Genomic DNA, 8,567 nt, shown 5'->3' with positions numbered 1-8,567 from the left:
ACCTCTCTGGACTTGGACTTGTCTGCTTCTATAACTGTAGATGCCATTTTCTTGATATCAATTTCTCTGTTTACATGCATATTTATGCATCAATGGCTTTGCTTCTGTAGAGAACACAGTCTGCGGCACCCTTCCTGCAAGGCTTTGGAATTTCCCTATCTGCTCAGTGCTGAGAGCAAGGGAAGGAGCTGGGAATGTATACCAGCTCTGAAAACCCCAAGTGTGTGATTTTGAGGAATGAGGTCCCCCATTGGGATCTCACTTCTTCATTTGCATATTGAGGAATGAAGCCAGTCATCTTGGCGTCTCCTGGCTTGGTTTTTTTTTTCTTTTCCTGGCTCTGTGTAAGTTTCTCATCCCCTGGATCTGATTTTTCTGTAGGAAGGGCTCATCAGATTCTAAGAATCTGATCCTGGCTGTACTTCACCTTGTTAATACTTCCCTTTCCCAAGAAGGCCTCAAGGAGGCAATTTTCGCTGTCAACCTTATAGATGCACATCCCAACTCCCTACCAGTCAGAGACACACTCCTGTAGCGTTTCTGTCCAACTAGCTGGTCTACTTCTTTATGGTATTTTAGGGTCTAAAGGAGACCCAAAATATTAAATATAATTTAAAGAAAACAGATATATCTCAAATAGGGCAAAAATAACACAAACACAGATGATCTCAATGAGGGAGACCATTTTCAAGAGGCCATAGTGGCTTCAAAGGGTTTACTGAGATTCAGAGACTTAAAGAGACAGGGAGGGCAATGAAACTGTCACCAAAACATGATTGGCAGCAGATCAACACATCACAGTCACAGATGGGACAAAAGAAAGGAGCACAGGACCGTGATGGGTGCATTGCGTTAGACAGAAGAGATGACTAGATTAGCCCTGAGACTTCTGATCAAGGAATTCAGGGTATGACTCATGACTTCTGGAGCTTCAGTGTCCTGATCTCTGCCTAGGACACACCCAAGCAAGCTCTCAAGGGAGACTTTCCAATGCATTCTGCCCGAGGGCAAGGGTTCACTTCCCTAGTTAATGGTCAAAAGGAATTCCAAACAGGCAAGGCCTACACTGGGACTCCGTAAATGGCTTTGGCTTTTCACTGCTACCTGTAGCCTTCTGTCAACTGGGTGCTCAGAATTTAAGTTCCCATACAGTCATCAGTGCTGTGTGTTTTCATAGATCCTAACCCATTCAAAAGTTTCAAGTTTCTGTTTTCTTTTAGGATTTGTATCCATGTAGTACATACGTGATAGGAATATTATTTTATTTTATTTCTTATATGGATAGCCAATCTCCCAGCAATCCTTTTAAAAATGTGTTAAAATTCATGCTCTTATCATTTGAATATCCATAGTTTAGTGGCATTAGTACACTCATAATGTTATGCAAATATCATCACTATCGGAGCATTATGTATCAACCCAAAAGGAGTCCCCTGTCCAGGAAGCAGTTATTTCTCATCCCCAGCTCCTGGCAACCTCTAACCTGCTTCCTATCTCCAGGGATTTACCTATTCTGGGCCTTTCACATAAATGGAATCATCTGATATGTGCCCTTTTGTAAGGTTCAGTTAAATGTAGGGGGTGAGAGGGGCCAGCCCCCACCGCTACTACTACTACCCACGGGTTCAGTAATGCACAATTGTATGGTTGAGATATATAAGTATTATATTAAAGTCATTGAGAGCATGAGAGATATTACAGTAATACAGTCAGACATTTTACATGGTAGCGTTGCTCACCTCCGCCCTGCTTGGTGGTCCTCGTGAGGGGAACCCGGCCGCCAGAGCTGGAGCCGCCTCCCTCGCGGGAGCAGCCGCCCTTCCTCCTCCCGAGAACCAGGGAGCCTCCTTGTTTATTGCTAACCACGCATCATATCACTTTAGGGGGATCTGATTATAGAATCATACATCCCAGAAAGGGGCAGTACAATTCATCCTTGGGCAGGTTTGATCACTCTGGTGTCTCATACAATAAAACAGACAATTACTTTCCTGGGAGGCATGCAAGCCCCCTGATAGCAGACAACAACCTACGTCATAGGGAGGGGTAGCAACACAGGCAATACAAGCAACAGGAGGGGGATGACCTAGGGGTGAATGCGCAATAGTAAGAGGAGGGAATAGGGGAGCATGTGTGGCAAGATGGGTGGACCCTGGATGTGTTAAGCTTAGTCATCTTAGCGTGGTCCCGGGCTTGCCTTTGGGCACTGCTTCAAGGGGACAATAGCAGAAGGGACAGGGCCCTACTTAGGGTGAGTCAGACTATACAGTCTGGCTGCTCTAGATGGTTGACGTTAAGGAGAATAACCTCTGACCTACTTTCGCTGACCGCCTAGTGTACAGTCATTCTCAAGCAGCTAAGTCTGCTACATATTTTGGGGGGAGACAGCTTGAGAGAAATCCTTCTGTTCCCCACATCCATTCATGTGTTTCGCTTTTGCATCTTAGATAATGTTTTCAGAGTTTGTTAGATTCCTCGGGTGGGAACTACCTTGGTCCTTGGCTTGACACGAGAAAGAATTCATGCCGAAGCCTAGTTTGTGATCCAAGTGGGTTTTTATATAAGATAGAAGTGGGTTTTTTATAAAGGATAGAAGCAGTCTTCGGTGTCACAGTAAACTGAACACAGGCACCTGTGGCAGCCTGAGGCGAGAGAGAGAGAGAGAGAGAGAGAGAGAGACTGAAACACTGAGGCCAGGCAGGACCTAGGGGGAGCAGCTGGAGAAGAGGGGGGTGGTTGAAGTTCCATCCTTTTTAGGGCCTTCCCCTGGGAGGCATGGTCACTGGTACTGGTTGACCCCATTGGCTGAATGAAGCCCATCTGGCCTACATTGGCGCCACCCAGGTGTACAGCCCACCTAGGTGTACTACCCCCTGTCTTGGGGCCTCAATTGGCGCATGCCCTGTATCCTTCATCGGCTTCCAACTTCCGTAGGGGACCCCTAGGCATGGAGAGGAACCAACCCCTATCCAGCTACCTAACTAGTACATCCATATAACTGTTGTTGTTAGGGTCCAACTAATAGTGACCTCTGTGTACATCGGAATGAAATACTGCCCAGTCCTGCACCATGCCGTCCACACAATTGTTCTTCTGTTTGAACCCACTGATGCAGCTACTGTGTCAATACATCTTGTCGAGGGTCTTCCCCCCTTTTTTTTTTGCTGCCCCTCTACTTTACCAAGCATGATGCCCTTCGCTGGGGACTAGTCTCTACAGATAGTAGCATGTGTCAGTGCTTCATTCCTTTTTTTTTTTTTTAAAAAATTTTTTAAAACTTTTTTGCTTCATTCTTTTTTTCTTTTTAAACATTTTATTAGGGGCTCATACAACTGTTATCGCAATCCATACACACATCAATTGTTAAAGCGCATTTGTACATCATTCTCAAAACATTTTCTCTCCACTTAAACCCCCGACATTAGGTCCTCATTTTTCCCCTCCCTCCCCGTTCCCCCCTCCCTCATGAGCCCTTGATAGTTTATAAATGGGTATTTTGTCATATCTTGCCCTGTCCGACGTCTCCCTTCACCTACTTTTCGGTTGTCTGTCCCCCAGGGAGGAGGTCACACACAGTTCCTTGTAATCGGTTCCCTCTTTCCTACTCATTCTCTCTTTACCCTCCCTGTTTCGCCACTCACACCACTGGTCCTGTAGGGCTCATCTGCCCTGGATTCCCTGTATTTTCAGTTCCTATCTGTACCAGTCTACATGCTTCATTCTTTTCTATGGCTGAATAACCTCCAATTGAATGGACACTTGTAGACCTACATTTGAATTTCTACTTTTGGGCTATTGTGAATAGTACTGCTATGAACATTTGTGTAAAAGTTTCTGTTTGCACATCTGTTTTCAATTCTTCTGGGTTCAGTGACACTGTTTGAACTTTCAGTCTATTCTTTCCTGACAGGCCTGCAGCTAATTTCTGCAGCACACCGAATTCCACAGCGAATTTCCCCACACCTGAGTCCCTAGGTTTCCTGGGTCGAATATCCCAATACCAATACGATGTCATCATTGTGATGTTCAGGCTCACCATACGCATCCGCACACACATCCACCCCTGAGGACTTTCCCAAGCGATTCTGCCCAGGCACACCCTCCTCTTTGAGCTCTGTATTATTGCTTCAGTTCTAAGCACTTGGTTTGCAGGGAGATTGTGGTTTACAATGGTCGCCCCAACTCCATTTTGAATCTTGACAAATAGCCTCCACTGAGTTCTTTCTGACCATCGTGGTATTTTTCAAAGGGTGACCTTCAGGTAGCATGTGTTTGAAAACAGAATGAATTACCCTAGCAGGCCCTGGGTGGGGCAAGCTCACCCTCAGGGACTTGCCTGGGTGTGGTCCTTAATGGAAATTAGAGTGCCAGGCTGCAAGGTCAGGATTTCTACTCTGAGGCAAGTGGTCTGTGGGCCTCAGAACCAAGCCTACCATCTTCTCCTCTCACCTGCAATAGTGCATGGTTCCTTTGCTGCTCCTGTCATTGAGATGAATTGATCTGCCACCACTCATGAGCTCCTGACAAATGTCCTTTGTTTGTTGTGGCCATGAAACCCACGGACACCATTATAGTCTCATGCTCATGGCCTCCATGATGATCCATCCTTGTCTTTGTCCTATTTAAGACTTAGTGAATTGATCTCTATCAAGTGAATCTGAATTTGTTTTGTTTTGTGTTGCATTTGCTCCCCTAGAATGGATCTCAGTCGCGCCATCACTCAGACCCTGGCACCCCACAGATCAGTTCCCATGGAGTTAAATCCGCTTCACTGTGTGTGTCAGAGTGGAACTGCTCCTGAGGGCTTTCAAGGCGGGCCCTTTTGGAAGTCCATTGCAAGCAGCCCAACTCATTAACCACTACCCCACCAGGGCTCCTCCAGGAAAGGATAGTCCCTGGAAAGGGGCATTGTGTTTGGTAACACAGAGGGCCAGTGAAAATCCACCTTCAAGGAGTGGATGGACAGAGTGGCTGCAACAACGGCTCAAACAAAACCATTATGAGGATGGTCCACAGGCTTGCTATGAGTGCGAACCAACTCCTTGGCACATAACAACACTGACACCTAGGGTGACTGTGAATCAAGAACCCAGCCTTCTGCTTTCTCTCCCACAGAACATAGAGGCTGTCCGACATGGTGGCCTAAGGGGTGAATGAGTTCACTCAGCTCTCGGAGCATGGCTTGACTGTGGTGGCGCAGTGGTTACAAGTTGGGCTGCTCACTGCAAGGCAGCGCTTGGAAACCACCAGCTTCTCGGCAGGGGAAAGATGGCGTTGTTTACTCCTATTTTCAGTCTCCGAAACCCACAGGGCAGCTCTGCCTAGGTTCACTAGACGTCAGAATGGACTGGATAGGAGTGGGCGAGCCTGTCCTCTGCACAAGTATGCAGGCCCCATTCCCGAAGCCCGCCAGCTTGGCTCATTTTGATTTTCCTCCCCGCTAGAGCTGGTCTTCATCGTCTGGTCATTTGACGCACAAAGCAAATGAGACCGAGAGAGGCAGAATGACTCAAGCAAGGGCCTTAAACCTGCAACTGTGCACTCCACGCTATACAAAAGTTCAAGTTCACGGAGAGGTGTTATCAGTTAGATTGTGTGAACTAAATGGGGGTGGGATGGGGGGAGTCTTCCTCTTTGAGGTAGTTAGTTTCTTGTGCCAACCTGGCCAATAAACACATGTGGGGTTAATTGAAGGGCGGTGGGAGAAATGGCTCAGTGAGCCTCACCTTACTAGTTCTCGGATCTCTCGCTTTGTGATGGTCGGACCAGGGTGCAGCTACTTTAGCCACTTCCCTGCTTTAGCTTGCAAGGCTCACTTCCTGCAAGACAACGCTGAAGAGAAGCCGCATGGACCTACCCCGATGCAGCCCTGGGTGCTGGAGCACCCGTGCAGAGACCCCTGGCAGCGCTGAGATGCGGACCCTTTCACTGACTCTGCTTTCCCCCTGCAGTCGGCATCCTTGCTTCTGTTTTGTGAGATGGAGGAGGACTTTGTGGATTGGTGTTGGACATATGGGTTAATGTTGGACATGTGGGCTTGGACAGCACTGGGTTGGGATGTTTTCTTGATGTGCACTTAACCTTTATATAAAACTCTCCCTTATACATGAGTTTCTGTGGATTTGTTTCTCTAAAGTACCCAGCCTAATACACTCTTTCAGACACACAGTGTTGACTGCAATGATGTGTTTCTGAGACTAACTCTTTACGGGAGTAGAAAACCTTATCTTTCTCTCTCAAAACAGCTGGTGATTTTGAGTGGCTGGCCTTGTGGTTAGCAGCCCTGGCTGACAGAGGCAGAACCCTAAAGTCACATAGAACCTCCTTATCCTCATAGCGCTGTCAGTCAACTCTAAAACCATGCCAAATTTCCAAAGTAAATACAAATAAAACCACAAAACCCATAACATTCAAGTGGACAGCATTAACTTAATGTGACTGATGCTAAGTTGCCAAACCTCTGGCATTAGGTTTAATGAGTAACAGAGTAATGGTTTTGAATGTTCAATATTCCTGTCATTTAAAAAGTTTTCTCATGATATGACCGTCATTTCAGCCGCTCACTGAAATCACTGCCATTGTATGTATATATATATACACACATATATATACAATGATAAACAGTGTATTGATAAATTGTTTAAAATTGTATCTAATGTTTAGAATATATGCAATTAAAATATATAAACAAAGTAAATATTTCATTGTTTGGAATCCAGTGTTAAGAGTGCATTCTCTGGCCCACCAGGCCGTGAGGACGATGTTCCCGATTAGAGCAGCCAGTCCAGAGAGGACCACATGGCCGGCCCCACTATGAGACATGACACCCCTCACTGACCCATGGCCCTACAGGGGACAACACCGGAGACACAGTGTGGGAATTGCGCCCGATCTGATCCTGCCACACCGAGGCAAGGCATTAAGGGGGTGCAACAGAACAGCAAGGGAATGGAGCGGCGAGGTCCCCAGGGAATGCTGAAGGTGGACTTTGGGGCCAGGACTTGGTGCCCCAACAGACTGGACTGGAAAACACTCCTAAAGGCCAACAAACAATCCTTGAACTAAGTACCAAAAAAAAAAAAAAAAGAATGCATTCTCAAATGCAATATTGAAAATTGGGCAATAATCTACTTGGGGTACCATTCTCCACTGCCCCCAAGTCCTTTCACACATCATGGTGATCATAGCGAACAGAATAGAACTGCTCCTTAGGGTTTCTGAGGGGAGAGCAGGGAACAGACTGCCTCCTCTTTGCCTCTCTGCGAGGCTAGTAGAGGTTAGAACAGCTGACCTTGAGGTGAGCAGAGTGATGCTTCACCTACCATGCCCCAGGGCTCCTTCAGTGTAAGCTGATGTTAGGTGCTTACCAGTGGTCTTAGCAGCCCTCTGGACAGCAGAACAAAACGTCGCCTGGTTCTACTCCATCCACACAATTCTAGCTGTGTCTGAGCTCGTTGTTGGTAGCCTCTTTGTCAATCCAGCTCATTGAGGTCTTTTATTTTTCCCACGGACCCAAGCATGGTGTCCTTCTGCAGGGCCTGGTCCCTCTTGGTAACGTGTCCAAAGTGCATGTTATACTCACTGCTAACCAATTATTGCAAGTGTGTTCACAAGAGACAATGAGGTTGCGATGTGTCCTCTAGCATAGGGCGCCGTGGAGCTCTCAGTCTCCTACCACTGTATCCACTGTAAAACCCGGGCAATCTTCACCCTCTCCAGCCTGGTGGTATCACCGGGCCTGCCCGCTGCACACCCTGCAAACATTCCGTCAGGCCTCTGTTCTCATTAGTATACATACACGACGCCCCTGCTCGGTGCCCACTTTCGTAATCCCAAATGGCAGTTCTAATTTATTAAATTATGTACGAAGCACTTTTCTTTGCCTATGGAAATGACCAACGTAAATGACACCCTCCCCACCCCCACCCCCTCACCCCCCGCAAAGGGAAGTCTGGACTTTTCCCGGGTCAAATGGATTACAACCCAAACATGGGTGTGGGGTGGCTGGCTTCCAGAACCCAGCAGGCTCCCTGAGGGCAGGGAGCCAGGTGGCGCCTAGAGCACTCGTGGAGTCCTTCACTGTTAGACTGGGCAGCGAAGCAGGGACTCCGAATCAGAATGGTTGTGGTTGTTGCCTTCTGTCCAGAGTCCAGCAGGAAGGAAGATAAAATCTGGGCTGAGAGATCACTAAGTCTGATAAACAAGGCAAGACCGGCGCTGGTCGCTCCCGGGCCCGCCGGGGCCCGTGCAAGCTTCGGACTTGGGCGGCGGGGCGCCAGCCTGGGCGGCTCTCGTGCGGGCCTGCAGCTGTGTGCGCGAACGCCCTCTCCTCCCCAAGAACAAACGGTGCCACGGACCCCCCGGGCTCTCCGCTTCCCCAGTGTTGGCGGTGGGCCCGGGTGACAGCCTCCCTCCACCCCGACCCCCACCCCGCTGGGGGCTAGCGGGAGAAGGCCAGGGAGGCCCCAAACCATCACCGGGCGGCGGCTGGGAGTTCTTTTCTTCCTTTTTGCTGGTTTCAGGGTTTTTTCTGCTTGAGCGAAAATGATATTAACACCGCCCCGCCC

The sequence above is a fragment of the Echinops telfairi genome, unplaced genomic scaffold (assembly GCF_000313985.2).
Source record: "Echinops telfairi isolate 266 unplaced genomic scaffold, ASM31398v2 ScPeMD7_7410;HRSCAF=8448, whole genome shotgun sequence".
Taxonomy (NCBI): Eukaryota; Metazoa; Chordata; class Mammalia; order Afrosoricida; family Tenrecidae; genus Echinops; species Echinops telfairi.
This window is presented reverse-complemented; position numbering follows the sequence as displayed.